Source organism: Crinia signifera, chromosome 12, assembly GCF_055691185.1.
Source record: "Crinia signifera chromosome 12, ASM5569118v1, whole genome shotgun sequence".
Lineage (NCBI taxonomy): Eukaryota > Metazoa > Chordata > Amphibia > Anura > Myobatrachidae > Crinia > Crinia signifera.
The window spans coordinates 48,702,567-48,717,195 of record NC_139228.1 but is presented as its reverse complement, the minus strand read 5'-3'; the positions used below and the strand labels follow the sequence as shown (position 1 = coordinate 48,717,195).

Below are 14,629 nucleotides of genomic sequence, written 5' to 3'. Positions count from 1 at the left end.
ACCACCTGCTTATATCATGTCCTGTAGGTCTTTTTACATTATCAACACATGATTTTTTTCAGTAAGCCAAAACAGTTAGGAAACTTTTTTATTAGCTTACCTGGTTATAGAAGTAGAAGAGTTCAAAAAAGTGCCTCTATCTCACCTACAGCCATACCACATTGGATACGCCCAATCTCGTCTGATCTTGGAAGCTAAGCAGTGATGGGCCTGGTTAGTACTTGGGTGGGTGACCACATGGGAACACCATGTGCTGTAGGTTTTTTCCCATTACTGGCAAATTGTTTTTATTCTCTAGCTATTTAAATTGGAAACTTTTTTTTATTGAAAGTACAGACATTTGGAAGAGGTCAAACAGACACAATAGCCATCACCTAAAAACTTACCACAATGTTTAGGCCCAATTCCAACTGCTTTTGGCAGCTAAACAGTGTTGAGCCTCTTTAGTAGTTTAATTTGAGAACACCTGCTTTTATCATGTCCTGTAGGTCTTTTTACATGACCAACACATGATTTTTTTCAGTAAGCCAAAACAATTAGGAAACTTTTTTATTAGCTTACCTGGTTATAGAAGTAGAAGAGGGCAAAAAAGTGCCTGTATCTCACCTACAGCTATACCACATTGGATACGTCCAATCTCGTCTGATCTTGGAAGCTAAGCAGTGATGGGTCTGGTTAGTACTTGGGTGGGTGACCACATGGGAACACCAGGTGCTGTTGGGTTTTCCCATTACTGGCAAATTGTTTTTATTCTCTAGCTAATTAAATGGAAACTTTTTCTTTTTATTTCCAATATAGACATTTGGGAGAGGTCAAACAAACACAATAGCCATCACCTAAAAACTTACCACACTGTTTAGGCCCAATTCCAACTGCTTTTGGCAGCTAAACAGTGTTGAGCCTCTTTAGTAGTTTAATTTGAGAACACCTGCTTATATCATGTCCTGTAGGTCTTTTTACATGACCAACACATGATTTTTTTCAGTAAGCCAAAACAGTTAGGAAACTTTTTTATTAGCTTACCTGGTTATAGAAGTAGAAGAGGGCAAAAAAGTGCCTGTATCTCACCTACAGCCATACCACATTGGATACGCCCAATCTCGTCTGATCTTGGAAGCTAAGCAGTGATGGGTCTGGTTAGTACTTGGGTGGGTGACCACATGGGAACACCAGGTGCTGTAGGATTTTCCCATTACTGGCAAATTGTTTTTATTCTCTAGCTATTTAAATTGGAAACTTTTTTTTATTGCCAGTACAGACATTTGGAAGAGGTCAAACAGACACAATAGCCATCACCTAAAAACTTACCACACTGTTTAGGCCCAATCCCAACTGCTTTTGGCAGCTAAACAGTGTTGAGCCTCTTTTGTAGGTTAATTTGAGACCACCTGCTTATATCATGTCCTGTAGGTCTTTTTACATTATCAACACATGATTTTTTTCAGTAAGCCAAAACAGTTAGGAAACTTTTTTATTAGCTTACCTGGTTATAGAAGTAGAAAAGGGCAAAAAAGTGCCTGTATCTCACCTACAGCCATACCAAATTGGACACGCCCAATCTCGTCTGATCTTGAAAGCTAAGCAGTGTTGGGCCTGGTTAGTACTTGGGTGGGAGACCTCATGGGAACACCAGGTGCTGTAGGTTTTTTCACATTACTGGCAAATTGTTTTTATTCTCTAGCTATTTAAATTGGAAACTTTTTCTTTTTATTGCCAATACAGACATTTGGGAGAGGTCAAACAGACACAATAGCCATCACCTAAAGACTTTCCACACTGTTTCGGCCCAATTCCAACTGCTTTTGGCAGCTAAACAGTGTTGAGCCTCTTTAGTAGTTTAACTTGAGACCACCTGCTTATATCATGTCCTGTAGGTATTTTTTCATTACCAACATATGATTTTTTCAGTAAGCCAAAACAGTTAGGATATTTTTTTGTTAGCTTACCTGGTGATAGAAGTAGAAGAGGGCAAAAAAGTGCCTGTATCTCACCTACAGCCATACCACATTGGACACGCCCAATCTCGTCTGATCTTGGAAGCTAAGCAGTGTTGGGCCTGGTTAGTACTTGGGTGGGAGACCACATGGGAACACCAGGTGCTGTAGGTTTTTTCCCATTACTGGCAAATTGTTTTTATTCTCTAGCTAATTAAATGGAAACTTTTTCTTTTTATTTCCAATATAGACATTTGGGAGAGGTCAAACAAACACAATAGCCATCACCTAAAAACTTACCACACTGTTTCGGCCCAATTCCAACTGATTTTGGCAGCTAAACAGTGTTGAGCCTCTTTAGTAGTTTAATTTGAGACCACCTGCTAATAATATTTCCTGTAGGTCTTTTTACATTACCAACACATGATTTTTTTCTGTAAGCCAATACAGTTAGGAAACTTTTTTATTAGCTTACCTGGTTATAGAAGTAGAAGAGGGCAAAAAAGTACCTGTATCTCACCTACAGCCATACTACATTGGACACGCCCAATCTCGTCTGATCTTGGCAGCTAAGCAGTGTTGGGCCTGGTTAGTACTTGGGTGGGAGACCACATGGGAACACCAGGTGCTGTAGGTTTTTTCCCATTACTGGCAAATTGTTTTTATTCTCTAGCTAATTAAATGGAAACTTTTTATTTTTATTTCCAATACAGACATTTGGAAGAGGTCAAACAAACACAATAGCCATCACCTAAAAACTTACCACACTGTTTCGGCCCAATTCCAACTGCTTTTGGCAGCTAAACAGTGTTGAGCCTCTTTAGTAGTTTAATTTGAGACCACCTGCTTATATCATGTCCTGTAGGTCTTTTTACATTATCAACACATGATTTTTTTCAGTAAGCCAAAACAGTTAGGAAACTTTTTTATTAGCTTACCTGGTTATAGAAGTAGAAGAGTGCAAAAAAGTGCCTGTATCTCACCTACAGTCCATTGGATACGCCCAATTTCGTCTGATCTTGAAAGCTAAGCAGTGTTGGGCCTGGTTAGTACTTGGGTGGGAGACCTCATGGGAACACCAGGTGCTGTAGGTTTTTTCACATTACTGGCAAATTGTTTTTATTCTCTAGCTATTTAAATTGGAAACTTTTTCTTTTTATTGCCAATACAGACATTTGGGAGAGGTCAAACAGACACAATAGCCATCACCTAAAGACTTTCCACACTGTTTCGGCCCAATTCCAACTGCTTTTGGCAGCTAAACAGTGTTGAGCCTCTTTAGTAGTTTAACTTGAGACCACCTGCTTATATCATGTCCTGTAGGTATTTTTTCATTACCAACACATGATTTTTTCAGTAAGCCAAAACAGTTAGGATATTTTTTTGTTAGCTTACCTGGTGATAGAAGTAGAAGAGGGCAAAAAAGTGCCTGTATCTCACCTACAGCCATACCACATTGGACACGCCCAATCTCGTCTGATCTTGGAAGCTAAGCAGTGTTGGGCCTGGTTAGTACTTGGGTGGGAGACCACATGGGAACACCAGGTGCTGTAGGTTTTTTCCCATTACTGGCAAATTGTTTTTATTCTCTAGCTAATTAAATGGAAACTTTTTATTTTTATTTCCAATACAGACATTTGGGAGAGGTCAAACAAACACAATAGCCATCACCTAAAAACTTACCACACTGTTTCGGCCCAATTCCAACTGATTTTGGCAGCTAAACAGTGTTGAGCCTCTTTAGTAGTTTAATTTGAGACCACCTGCTAATATTATTTCCTGTAGGTCTTTTTACATTACCAACACATGATTTTTTTCTGTAAGCCAATACAGTTAGGAAACTTTTTTATTAGCTTACCTGGTTATAGAAGTAGAAGAGGGCAAAAAAGTACTTGTATCTCACCTACAGCCATACCACATTGGACACGCCCAATCTCGTCTGATCTTGGAAGCTAAGCAGTGTTGGGCCTGGTTAGTACTTGGGTGGGAGACCACATGGGAACACCAGGTGCTGTAGGTTTTTTCCCATTACTGGCAAATTGTTTTTATTCTCTAGCTAATTAAATGGAAACTTTTTATTTTTATTTCCAATACAGACATTTGGGAGAGGTCAAACAAACACAATAGCCATCACCTAAAAACTTACCACACTGTTTCGGCCCAATTCCAACTGCTTTTGGCAGCTAAACAGTGTTGAGCCTCTTTAGTAGTTTAATTTGAGACCACCTGCTTATATCATGTCCTGTAGGTCTTTTTACATTATCAACACATGATTTTTTTCAGTAAGCCAAAACAGTTAGGAAACTTTTTTATTAGCTTACCTGGTTATAGAAGTAGAAGAGTGCAAAAAAGTGCCTGTATCTCACCTACAGTCATACCACATTGGATACGCCCAATCTCGTCTGATCTTGGAAGCTAAGCAGTGTTGGGCCTGGTTTGTACTTGGGTGGGTGACCACATGGGAACACCAGGTGCTGTAGTTTTTTTCCCATTACTGGCAAATTGTTTTTATTCTCTAGCTATTTAAATTGGAAACTTTTTTTTATTGCCAATACAGACATTTGGGAGAGGTCAACAGACACAATAGCCATCACCTAAAAACTTTCCACACTGTTTAGGCCCAATTCCAACTGCTTTTGGCAGCTAAACAGTGTTGAGCCTCTTTAGTAGTTTAATTTGAGACCACCTGCTAATATTATGTCCTGTAGGTCTTTTTACATTACCAACACATGATTTTTTTCTGTAAGCCAATACAGTTAGGAAACTTTTTTATTAGCTTACCTGGTTATAGAAGTAGAAGAGGGCAAAAAAGTGCCTCTATCTCACTTACAGCCATACCACATTGGACACGCCCAATCTCGTCTGATCTTGAAAGCTAAGCAGTGTTGGGCCTGGTTAGTACTTGGGTGGGAGACCTCATGGGAACACCAGGTGCTGTAGGTTTTTTCACATTACTGGCAAATTGTTTTTATTCTCTAGCTATTTAAATTGGAAACTTTTTCTTTTTATTGCCAGTACAGACATTTGGAAGAGGTCAAACAGACACAATAGCTATCACCTAAAAACTTACCACAGTGTTTAGGCCCAATTCCATCTGCTTTTGGCAGCTAAACAGTGTTGAGCCTCTTTAGTAGTTTAATTTGAGACCACCTGCTTATATCATGTCCTGTAGGTCTTTTTACATTATCAACACATGATTTTTTTCAGTAAGCCAAAACAGTTAGGAAACTTTTTTATTAGCTTACCTGGTTATAGAAGTAGAAGAGTGCAAAAAAGTGCCTGTATCTCACCTACAGTCATACCACATTGGATACGCCCAATCTCGTCTGATCTTGAAAGCTAAGCAGTGTTGGGCCTGGTTAGTACTTGGGTGGGAGACCTCATGGGAACACCAGGTGCTGTAGGTTTTTTCACATTACTGGCAAATTGTTTTTATTCTCTAGCTATTTAAATTGGAAACTTTTTCTTTTTATTGCCAATACAGACATTTGGGAGAGGTCAAACAGACACAATAGCCATCACCTAAAGACTTTCCACACTGTTTCGGCCCAATTCCAACTGCTTTTGGCAGCTAAACAGTGTTGAGCCTCTTTAGTAGTTTAACTTGAGACCACCTGCTTATATCATGTCCTGAAGGTATTTTTTCATTACCAACACATGATTTTTTCAGTAAGCCAAAACAGTTAGGATATTTTTTTGTTAGCTTACCTGGTGATAGAAGTAGAAGAGGGCAAAAAAGTGCCTGTATCTCACCTACAGCCATACCACATTGGACACGCCCAATCTCGTCTGATCTTGGAAGCTAAGCAGTGTTGGGCCTGGTTAGTACTTGGGTGGGAGACCACATGGGAACACCAGGTGCTGTAGGTTTTTTCCCATTACTGGCAAATTGTTTTTATTCTCTAGCTAATTAAATGGAAACTTTTTCTTTTTATTTCCAAAATAGACATTTGGGAGAGGTCAAACAAACACAATAGCCATCACCTAAAAACTTACCACACTGTTTCGGCCCAATTCCAACTGATTTTGGCAGCTAAACAGTGTTGAGCATCTTTAGTAGTTTAATTTGAGACCACCTGCTAATATTATTTCCTGTAGGTCTTTTTACATTACCAACACATGATTTTTTTCTGTAAGCCAATACAGTTAGGAAACTTTTTTATTAGCTTACCTGGTTATAGAAGTAGAAGAGGGCAAAAAAGTACCTATATCTCACCTACAGCCATACCACATTGGACACGCCCAATCTCGTCTGATCTTGGAAGCTAAGCAGTGTTGGGCCTGGTTAGTACTTGGGTGGGAGACCACATGGGAACACCAGGTGCTGTAGGTTTTTTTCCCATTACTGGCAAATTGTTTTTATTCTCTAGCTAATTAAATGGAAACTTTTTATTTTTATTTCCAATACAGACATTTGAGAGAGGTCAAACAAACACAATAGCCATCACCTAAAAACTTACCACACTGTTTCGGCCCAATTCCAACTGCTTTTGGCAGCTAAACAGTGTTGAGCCTCTTTTGTAGTTTAATTTGAGACCACCTGCTAATATTATGTCCTGTAGGTCTTTTTACATTACCAACACATGATTTTTTTCTGTAAGCCAATACAGTTAGGAAACTTTTTTATTAGCTTACCTGGTTATAGAAGTAGAAGAGGGCAAAAAAGTGCCTCTATCTCACCTACAGCCATACCACATTGGACACGCCCAATCTCGTCTGATCTTGAAAGCTAAGCAGTGTTGGGCCTGGTTAGTACTTGGGTGGGAGACCTCATGGGAACACCAGGTGCTGTAGGTTTTTTCACATTACTGGCAAATTGTTTTTATTCTCTAGCTATTTAAATTGGAAACTTTTTCTTTTTATTGCCAGTACAGACATTTGGAAGAGGTCAAACAGACACAATAGCTATCACCTAAAAACTTACCACAGTGTTTAGGCCCAATTCCATCTGCTTTTGGCAGCTAAACAGTGTTGAGCCTCTTTAGTAGTTTAATTTGAGACCACCTGCTTATATCATGTCCTGTAGGTCTTTTTACATTATCAACACATGATTTTTTTCAGTAAGCCAAAACAGTTAGGAAACTTTTTTATTAGCTTACCTGGTTATAGAAGTAGAAGAGTGCAAAAAAGTGCCTGTATCTCACCTACAGTCATACCACATTGGATACGCCCAATCTTGTCTGATCTTGGAAGCTAAGCAGTGTTGGGCCTGGTTTGAACTTGGGTGGGAGAACCACATGGGAACACCAGGTGCTGTAGGTTTTTTCCCATTACTGGCAAATTGTTTTTATTCTCTAGCTAATTAAATGGAAACTTTTTCTTTTTATTTCCAATATAGACATTTGGGAGAGGTCAAACAAACACAATAGCCATCACCTAAAAACTTACCACACTGTTTCGGCCCAATTCCAACTGATTTTGGCAGCTAAACAGTGTTGAGCCTCTTTAGTAGTTTAATTTGAGACCACCTGCTAATATTATTTCCTGTAGGTCTTTTTACATTACCAACACATGATTTTTTTCTGTAAGCCAATACAGTTAGGAAACTTTTTTATTAGCTTACCTGGTTATAGAAGTAGAAGAGGGCAAAAAAGTACTTGTATCTCACCTACAGCCATACCACATTGGACACGCCCAATCTCGTCTGATCTTGAAAGCTAAGCAGTGTTGGGCCTGGTTAGTACTTGGGTGGGAGACCACATGGGAACACCAGGTGCTGTAGGTTTTTTCCCATTACTGGCAAATTGTTTTTATTCTCTAGCTAATTAAATGGAAACTTTTTATTTTTATTTCCAATACAGACATTTGGGAGAGGTCAAACAAACACAATAGCCATCACCTAAAAACTTACCACACTGTTTCGGCCCAATTCCAACTGCTTTTGGCAGCTAAACAGTGTTGAGCCTCTTTTGTGGTTTAATTTGAGACCACCTGCTAATATTATGTCCTGTAGGTCTTTTTACATTACCAACACATGATTTTTTTCTGTAAGCCAATACAGTTAGGAAACTTTTTTATTAGCTTACCTGGTTATAGAAGTAGAAGAGGGCAAAAAAGTGCCTCTATCTCACCTACAGCCATACCACATTGGACACGCCCAATCTCGCCTGATCTTGAAAGCTAAGCAGTATTGGGCCTGGTTAGTACTGGGGTGGGAGACCTCATGGGAACACCAGGTGCTGTAGGTTTTTTCACATTACTGGCAAATTGTTTTTATTCTCTAGCTATTTAAATTGGAAACTTTTTCTTTTTATTGCCAGTACAGACATTTGGAAGAGGTCAAACAGACACAATAGCTATCACCTAAAAACTTACCACAGTGTTTAGGCCCAATTCCATCTGCTTTTGGCAGCTAAACAGTGTTGAGCCTCTTTAGTAGTTTAATTTGAGACCACCTGCTTATATCATGTCCTGTAGGTCTTTTTACATTATCAACACATGATTTTTTTCAGTAAGCAAAACAGTTAGGAAACTTTTTTATTAGCTTACCTGGTTATAGAAGTAGAAGAGTGCAAAAAAGTGCCTGTATCTCACCTACAGTCATACAACATTGGATACGCCTGATCTTGGAAGCTAAGCAGTGTTGGGCCTGGTTTGTACTTGGGTGGGAGACCAAATGGGAACACCAGGTGCTGTAGGTTTTTTCCCATTACTGGCAAATTGTTTTTATTCTCTAGCTAATTAAATGGAAACTTTTTCTTTTTATTTCCAATATAGACATTTGGGAGAGGTCAAACAAACACAATAGCCATCACCTAAAAACTTACCACACTGTTTCGGCCCAATTCCAACTGATTTCGGCAGCTAAACAGTGTTGAGCCTCTTTAGTAGTTTAATTTGAGACCACCTGCTAATATTATTTCCTGTAGGTCTTTTTACATTACCAACACATGATTTTTTTCTGTAAGCCAATACAGTTAGGAAACTTTTTTATTAGCTTACCTGGTTATAGAAGTAGAAGAGGGCAAAAAAGTACTTGTATCTCACCTACAGCCATACCACATTGGACACGCCCAATCTCGTCTGATCTTGGAAGCTAAGCAGTGTTGGGCCTGGTTAGTACTTGGGTGGGAGACCACATGGGAACACCAGGTGCTGTAGGTTTTTTCCCATTACTGGCAAATTGTTTTTATTCTCTAGCTAATTAAATGGAAACTTTTTATTTTTATTTCCAATACAGACATTTGGGAGAGGTCAAACAAACACAATAGCCATCACCTAAAAACTTACCACACTGTTTCGGCCCAATTCCAACTGCTTTTGGCAGCTAAACAGTGTTGAGCCTCTTTAGTAGTTTAATTTGAGACCACCTGCTTATATCATGTCCTGTAGGTCTTTTTACATTATCAACACATGATTTTTTTCAGTAAGCCAAAACAGTTAGGAAACTTTTTTATTAGCTTACCTGGTTATAGAAGTAGAAGAGTGCAAAAAAGTGCCTGTATCACACCTACAGTCATACCACATTGGATACGCCCAATCTCGTCTGATCTTGGAAGCTAAGCAGTGATGGGCCTGGTTAGTACTTGGGTGGGTGACCACATGGGAACACCAGGTGCTGTAGTTTTTTTCCCATTACTGGCAAATTGTTTTTATTCTCTAGCTATTTAAATTGGAAACTTTTTTTTTATTGCCAATACAGACATTTGGGAGAGGTCAACAGACACAATAGCCATCACCTAAAAACTTTCCACACTGTTTAGGCCCAATTCCAACTGATTTTGGCAGCTAAACAGTGTTGAGCCTCTTTAGTAGTTTAATTTGAGACCCCCTGCTAATATTATGTCCTGTAGGTCTTTTTACATTACCAACACATGATTTTTTTCAGTAAGCCAAAACAGTTAGGAAATTTTTTTATTAGCTTACCTGGTTATGGAAGTAGAAGAGGGCAAAAAAGTGCCTGTATCTCATCTACAGCCATACCACATTGGACACACCCAATCTCGTCTGATCTTGGAAGCTAAGCAGTGTTGGGCCTGTTTAGTACTTAGGTGGGAGACCACATGGGAACACCAGGTGCTGTAGGTTTTTCCCATTACTGGCAAATTGTTTTTATTCTCTAGCTATTTAAATTGGAAACTTTTTCTTTTTATTGCCAGTACAGACATTTGGAAGAGGTCAAACAGACACAATAGCTATCACCTAAAAACTTACCACAGTGTTTAGGCCCAATTCCAACTGCTTTTGGCAGCTAAACAGTGTTAAGCCTCTTTAGTATTTTAATTTGAGACCACCTGCTTATATCATGTCCTGTAGGTCTTTTTACATTATCAACACATGATTTTTTTCAGTAAGCCAAAACAGTTAGGAAACTTTTTTATTAGCTTACCTGGTTATAGAAGTAGAAGAGTTCAAAAAAGTGCCTCTATCTCACCTACAGCCATACAACATTGGATACGCCCAATCTCGTCTGATCTTGGAAGCTAAGCAGTGATGGGCCTGGTTAGTACTTGGGTGGGTGACCACATGGGAACACCAGGTGCTGTAGGTTTTTTCCCATTACTGGCAAATTGTTTTTATTCTCTAGCTATTTAAATTGGAAACTTTTTTTTTATTGACAGTACAGACATTTGGAAGAGGTCAAACAGACACAATAGCCATCACCTAAAAACTTACCACACTGTTTAGGCCCAATCCCAACTGCTTTTGGCAGCTAAACAGTGTTGAGCCTCTTTAGTAGTTTAATTTGAGACCACCTGCTTATATCATGTCCTGTAGGTCTTTTTACATTATCAACACATGATTTTTTTCAGTAAGCCAAAACAGTTAGGAAACTTTTTTATTAGCTTACCTGGTTATAGAAGTAGAAGAGTTCAAAAAAGTGCCTCTATCTCACCTACAGCCATACAACATTGGATACGCCCAATCTCGTCTGATCTTGGAAGCTAAGCAGTGATGGGCCTGGTTAGTACTTGGGTGGGTGACCACATGGGAACACCAGGTGCTGTAGGTTTTTTCCCATTACTGGCAAATTGTTTTTATTCTCTAGCTATTTAAATTGGAAACTTTTTTTTATTGACAGTACAGACATTTGGAAGAGGTCAAACAGACACAATAGCCATCACCTAAAAACTTACCACACTGTTTAGGCCCAATCCCAACTGCTTTTGGCAGCTAAACAGTGTTGAGCCTCTTTAGTAGTTTAATTTGAGACCACCTGCTTATATCATGTCCTGTAGGTCTTTTTACATTATCAACACATGATTTTTTTAAGTAAGTCAAAACAGTTAGGAAACTTTTTTATTAGCTTACCTGGTTATAGAAGTAGAAGAGTGCAAAAAAGTGCCTGTATCTCAAATACAGCCATACCACATTGGACACACCCAATCTCATCTGATCTTGGAAGCTAAGCAGTGTTGGGCCTGTTTAGTACTTGGGTGGGAGACCACATGGGAACACCAGGTGCTGTAGGTTTTGCCCATTACTGGCAAATTGTTTTTATTCTCTAGCTTTTTAAATTGGAAACTTTTTTCTCTTTTTTGCCAGTACAGACATTTGGAAGAGGTCAAACAGACACAAAAGCCATCACCTAAAAACTTACCACACTGTTTAGGCCCAATTCCAACTGCTTTTGGCAGCTAAACAGTGTTGAGCCTCTTTAGTAGTTTAATTTGAGAACATCTGCTTATATCATGTCCTGTAGGTCTTTTTACATGACCAACACATGTTTTTTTTCAGTAAGCCAAAACAGTTAGGAAACTTTTTTATTAGCTTACCTGGTTATAGAAGTAGAAGAGGGCAAAAAAGTGCCTGTATCTCACCTACAGCCATACCACATTGGATACGCCCAATCTCGTCTGATCTTGGAAGCTAAGCAGTGATGGGTCTGGTTAGTACTTGGGTGGGTGACCACATGGGAACACCAGGTGCTGTAGGGTTTTCCCATTACTGGCAAATTGTTTTTATTCTCTAGCTATTTAAATTGGAAACTTTTTTTTATTGCCAGTACAGACATTTGGAAGAGGTCAAACAGACACAATAGCCATCACCTAAAAACTTACCACACTGTTTAGGCCCAATCCCAACTGCTTTTGGCAGCTAAACAGTGTTGAGCCTCTTTTGTAGTTTAATTTGAGACCACCTGCTTATATCATGTCCTGTAGGTCTTTTTACATTATCAACACATGATTTTTTTCAGTAAGCCAAAACAGTTAGGAAACTTTTTTATTAGCTTACCTGGTTATAGAAGTAGAAGAGTGCAAAAAAGTGCCTGTATCTCACCTATAGCCATACCACATTGGATATGCCCAATCTCGTCTGATTTTGGAAGCTAAGCAGTGATGGGCCTGGTTAGTACTTGGGTGGGTGACCACATGGGAACACCAGGTGCTGTAGGTTTTTTCCCATTACTGGCAAATTGTTTTTATTCTCTAGCTATATAAATTGGAAACTTTTTTTTTTATTGCCAGTACAGACATTTGGAAGAGGTCAAACAGACACAATAGCCATCACCTAAAAACTTACCACACTGTTTAGGCCCAATCCCAACTGCTTTTGGCAGCTAAACAGTGTTGAGCCTCTTTAGTAGTTTAATTTGGGACCACCTGCTTATATCATGTCCTGTAGGTCTTTTTACATTATCAACACATTATTTTTTTCAGTAAGCCAAAACAGTTAGGAAACTTTTTTATTAGCTTACCTGGTTATAGAAGTAGAAAAGTGCAAAAAAGTGCCTGTATCTTACCTACAGTCATACCACATTGGATACGCCCAATCTCGTCTGATCTTGGAAACTAAGCAGTGATGGGCCTGGTTAGTACTTGGGTGGGTGACCACATGGGAACACCAGGTGCTGTAGGTTTTTTCCCATTACTGGCAAATTGTTTTTATTCTCTAGCTATTTAAATTGGAAACTTTTTCTTTTTATTGCCAATACAGACATTTGGGAGAGGTCAAACAGACACAATAGCCATCACCTAAAAACTTACCACACTGTTTAGGCCCAATTCCAACTGCTTTTGGCAGCTAAACAGTGTTGAGCCTCTTTAGTAGTTTAATTTAAGACCACCTGCTAATATTATGTCCTGTAGGTCTTTTTACATTACCAACACATGATTTTTTTCAGTAAGCCAAAACAGTTAGGAAACTTTTTTATTAGCTTACCTGGTTATGGAAGTAGAAGAGGGCAAAAAAGTGCCTGTATCTCATCTATAGCCATACCACATTGGACACACCCAATCTCGTCTGATCTTGGAAGCTAAGCAGTGTTGGGCCTGTTTAGTACTTGGGTGGGAGACCACATGGGAACACCAGTTGCTGTAGGTTTTTCCCATTACTGGCAAATTGTTTTTATTCTCTAGCTATTTAAATTGGAAACTTTTTCTTTTTATTGCCAGTACAGACATTTGGAAGAGGTCAAACAGACACAATAGCTATCACCTAAAAACTTACCACAGTGTTTAGGCCCAATTCCAACTGCTTTTGGCAGCTAAACAGTGTTGAGCCTCTTTAGTAGTTTAATTTGAGACCACCTGCTTATATCCATGTCCTGTAGGTCTTTTTACATTATCAACACATGATTTTTTTCAGTAAGCCAAAACAGTTAGGAAACTTTTTTATTAGCTTACCTGGTTATAGAAGTAGAAGAGTGCAAAAAAGTGCCTGTATCTCACCTACAGTCATACCACATTGGATACGCCCAATCTCGTCTGATCTTGGAAGCTAAGCAGTGTTGGGCCTGGTTTGTGCTTGGGTGGGAGACCACATGGGAACACCAAGTGCTGTAGGTTTTTTCCCATTACTGGCAAATTGTTTTTATTCTCTAGCTAATTAAATGGAAACTTTTTCTTTTTATTTCCAATATAGACATTTGGGAGAGGTCAAACAAACACAATAGCCATCACCTAAAAACTTACCACACTGTTTCGGCCCAATTCCAACTGCTTTTGGCAGCTAAACAGTGTTGAGCCTCTTTTGTAGTTTAATTTGAGACCACCTGCTAATATTATGTCCTGTAGGTCTTTTTACATTACCAACACATGATTTTTTTCTGTAAGCCAATACAGTTAGGAAACTTTTTTATTAGCTTACCTGGTTATAGAAGTAGAAGAGGGCAAAAAAGTGCCTCTATCTCACCTACAGCCATACCACATTGGACACGCCCAATCTCGTCTGATCTTGAAAGCTAAGCAGTGTTGGGCCTGGTTAGTACTTGGGTGGGAGACCTCATGGGAACACCAGGTGCTGTAGGTTTTTTCACATTACTGGCAAATTGTTTTTATTCTCTAGCTATTTAAATTGGAAACTTTTTCTTTTTATTGTCAGTACAGACATTTGGAAGAGGTCAAACAGACACAATAGCTATCACCTAAAAACTTACCACAGTGTTTAGGCCCAATTCCATCTGCTTTTGGCAGCTAAACAGTGTTGAGCATCTTTAGTAGTTTAATTTGAGACCACCTGCTTATATCATGTCCTGTAGGTCTTTTTACATTATCAACACATGATTTTTTTCAGTAAGCCAAAACAGTTAGGAAACTTTTTTATTAGCTTACCTGGTTATAGAAGTAGAAGAGTGCAAAAAAGTGCCTGTATCTCACCTACAGTCATACCACATTGGATACGCCCAATCTTGTCTGATCTTGGAAGCTAAGCAGTGTTGGGCCTGGTTTGTACTTGGGTGGGAGACCACATGGGAACACCAGGTGCTGTAGGTTTTTTCCCATTACTGGCAAATTGTTTTTATTCTCTAGCTA

At 39.0% G+C, this 14,629-nt stretch overlaps 28 non-coding genes and 4 pseudogenes across 28 annotated transcripts; all 32 read left to right on the top strand.

The window, feature by feature from the left end:
- The first annotated feature begins 143 nt into the window (after positions 1-143).
- On the top strand, positions 144-262 carry LOC146051103 (5S ribosomal RNA). Its single transcript, XR_014466519.1, has one exon. It is a non-coding gene; the product is annotated as a 5S ribosomal RNA (ribosomal RNA).
- A 342-nt stretch (positions 263-604) lies between these two features.
- LOC146051474 (5S ribosomal RNA) lies at positions 605-723 on the top strand (annotated as a pseudogene).
- A 343-nt stretch (positions 724-1,066) lies between these two features.
- On the top strand, positions 1,067-1,185 carry LOC146051183 (5S ribosomal RNA). The gene has a single exon (XR_014466590.1). It is a non-coding gene; the product is annotated as a 5S ribosomal RNA (ribosomal RNA).
- A 341-nt stretch (positions 1,186-1,526) lies between these two features.
- Positions 1,527-1,645, top strand: LOC146051201 (5S ribosomal RNA). The gene has a single exon (XR_014466607.1). It is a non-coding gene; the product is annotated as a 5S ribosomal RNA (ribosomal RNA).
- Positions 1,646-1,989: 344 nt separating this feature from the next.
- On the top strand, positions 1,990-2,108 carry LOC146051138 (5S ribosomal RNA). The gene has a single exon (XR_014466550.1). It is a non-coding gene; the product is annotated as a 5S ribosomal RNA (ribosomal RNA).
- A 344-nt stretch (positions 2,109-2,452) lies between these two features.
- Positions 2,453-2,571, top strand: LOC146051043 (5S ribosomal RNA). Its single transcript, XR_014466464.1, has one exon. It is a non-coding gene; the product is annotated as a 5S ribosomal RNA (ribosomal RNA).
- A 344-nt stretch (positions 2,572-2,915) lies between these two features.
- LOC146050835 (5S ribosomal RNA) lies at positions 2,916-3,028 on the top strand (annotated as a pseudogene).
- A 344-nt stretch (positions 3,029-3,372) lies between these two features.
- LOC146051125 (5S ribosomal RNA) lies at positions 3,373-3,491 on the top strand. Its single transcript, XR_014466539.1, has one exon. It is a non-coding gene; the product is annotated as a 5S ribosomal RNA (ribosomal RNA).
- A 344-nt stretch (positions 3,492-3,835) lies between these two features.
- LOC146051113 (5S ribosomal RNA) lies at positions 3,836-3,954 on the top strand. Its single transcript, XR_014466528.1, has one exon. It is a non-coding gene; the product is annotated as a 5S ribosomal RNA (ribosomal RNA).
- Positions 3,955-4,298: 344 nt separating this feature from the next.
- On the top strand, positions 4,299-4,417 carry LOC146051064 (5S ribosomal RNA). Its single transcript, XR_014466483.1, has one exon. It is a non-coding gene; the product is annotated as a 5S ribosomal RNA (ribosomal RNA).
- A 341-nt stretch (positions 4,418-4,758) lies between these two features.
- On the top strand, positions 4,759-4,877 carry LOC146051055 (5S ribosomal RNA). Its single transcript, XR_014466475.1, has one exon. It is a non-coding gene; the product is annotated as a 5S ribosomal RNA (ribosomal RNA).
- A 345-nt stretch (positions 4,878-5,222) lies between these two features.
- On the top strand, positions 5,223-5,341 carry LOC146051003 (5S ribosomal RNA). Its single transcript, XR_014466429.1, has one exon. It is a non-coding gene; the product is annotated as a 5S ribosomal RNA (ribosomal RNA).
- A 344-nt stretch (positions 5,342-5,685) lies between these two features.
- Positions 5,686-5,804, top strand: LOC146051101 (5S ribosomal RNA). The gene has a single exon (XR_014466517.1). It is a non-coding gene; the product is annotated as a 5S ribosomal RNA (ribosomal RNA).
- Positions 5,805-6,148: 344 nt separating this feature from the next.
- Positions 6,149-6,267, top strand: LOC146051089 (5S ribosomal RNA). Its single transcript, XR_014466506.1, has one exon. It is a non-coding gene; the product is annotated as a 5S ribosomal RNA (ribosomal RNA).
- A 345-nt stretch (positions 6,268-6,612) lies between these two features.
- Positions 6,613-6,731, top strand: LOC146050989 (5S ribosomal RNA). Its single transcript, XR_014466416.1, has one exon. It is a non-coding gene; the product is annotated as a 5S ribosomal RNA (ribosomal RNA).
- Positions 6,732-7,076: 345 nt separating this feature from the next.
- Positions 7,077-7,196, top strand: LOC146050786 (5S ribosomal RNA; annotated as a pseudogene).
- Positions 7,197-7,540: 344 nt separating this feature from the next.
- On the top strand, positions 7,541-7,659 carry LOC146050994 (5S ribosomal RNA). Its single transcript, XR_014466420.1, has one exon. It is a non-coding gene; the product is annotated as a 5S ribosomal RNA (ribosomal RNA).
- Positions 7,660-8,003: 344 nt separating this feature from the next.
- On the top strand, positions 8,004-8,122 carry LOC146051343 (5S ribosomal RNA). The gene has a single exon (XR_014466736.1). It is a non-coding gene; the product is annotated as a 5S ribosomal RNA (ribosomal RNA).
- A 344-nt stretch (positions 8,123-8,466) lies between these two features.
- On the top strand, positions 8,467-8,575 carry LOC146050842 (5S ribosomal RNA; annotated as a pseudogene).
- Positions 8,576-8,919: 344 nt separating this feature from the next.
- On the top strand, positions 8,920-9,038 carry LOC146051077 (5S ribosomal RNA). The gene has a single exon (XR_014466495.1). It is a non-coding gene; the product is annotated as a 5S ribosomal RNA (ribosomal RNA).
- Positions 9,039-9,382: 344 nt separating this feature from the next.
- LOC146051036 (5S ribosomal RNA) lies at positions 9,383-9,501 on the top strand. Its single transcript, XR_014466458.1, has one exon. It is a non-coding gene; the product is annotated as a 5S ribosomal RNA (ribosomal RNA).
- A 342-nt stretch (positions 9,502-9,843) lies between these two features.
- On the top strand, positions 9,844-9,962 carry LOC146050998 (5S ribosomal RNA). The gene has a single exon (XR_014466424.1). It is a non-coding gene; the product is annotated as a 5S ribosomal RNA (ribosomal RNA).
- A 344-nt stretch (positions 9,963-10,306) lies between these two features.
- On the top strand, positions 10,307-10,425 carry LOC146051154 (5S ribosomal RNA). The gene has a single exon (XR_014466565.1). It is a non-coding gene; the product is annotated as a 5S ribosomal RNA (ribosomal RNA).
- A 343-nt stretch (positions 10,426-10,768) lies between these two features.
- On the top strand, positions 10,769-10,887 carry LOC146051153 (5S ribosomal RNA). Its single transcript, XR_014466564.1, has one exon. It is a non-coding gene; the product is annotated as a 5S ribosomal RNA (ribosomal RNA).
- A 342-nt stretch (positions 10,888-11,229) lies between these two features.
- LOC146051128 (5S ribosomal RNA) lies at positions 11,230-11,348 on the top strand. Its single transcript, XR_014466541.1, has one exon. It is a non-coding gene; the product is annotated as a 5S ribosomal RNA (ribosomal RNA).
- A 345-nt stretch (positions 11,349-11,693) lies between these two features.
- On the top strand, positions 11,694-11,812 carry LOC146051199 (5S ribosomal RNA). Its single transcript, XR_014466605.1, has one exon. It is a non-coding gene; the product is annotated as a 5S ribosomal RNA (ribosomal RNA).
- Positions 11,813-12,153: 341 nt separating this feature from the next.
- Positions 12,154-12,272, top strand: LOC146051258 (5S ribosomal RNA). The gene has a single exon (XR_014466659.1). It is a non-coding gene; the product is annotated as a 5S ribosomal RNA (ribosomal RNA).
- Positions 12,273-12,616: 344 nt separating this feature from the next.
- On the top strand, positions 12,617-12,735 carry LOC146051140 (5S ribosomal RNA). The gene has a single exon (XR_014466552.1). It is a non-coding gene; the product is annotated as a 5S ribosomal RNA (ribosomal RNA).
- A 345-nt stretch (positions 12,736-13,080) lies between these two features.
- Positions 13,081-13,199, top strand: LOC146051286 (5S ribosomal RNA). The gene has a single exon (XR_014466684.1). It is a non-coding gene; the product is annotated as a 5S ribosomal RNA (ribosomal RNA).
- A 345-nt stretch (positions 13,200-13,544) lies between these two features.
- LOC146051426 (5S ribosomal RNA) lies at positions 13,545-13,663 on the top strand. The gene has a single exon (XR_014466810.1). It is a non-coding gene; the product is annotated as a 5S ribosomal RNA (ribosomal RNA).
- A 344-nt stretch (positions 13,664-14,007) lies between these two features.
- Positions 14,008-14,126, top strand: LOC146050988 (5S ribosomal RNA). The gene has a single exon (XR_014466415.1). It is a non-coding gene; the product is annotated as a 5S ribosomal RNA (ribosomal RNA).
- A 345-nt stretch (positions 14,127-14,471) lies between these two features.
- LOC146051230 (5S ribosomal RNA) lies at positions 14,472-14,590 on the top strand. The gene has a single exon (XR_014466633.1). It is a non-coding gene; the product is annotated as a 5S ribosomal RNA (ribosomal RNA).
- The last annotated feature ends 39 nt before the right edge of the window (positions 14,591-14,629 follow it).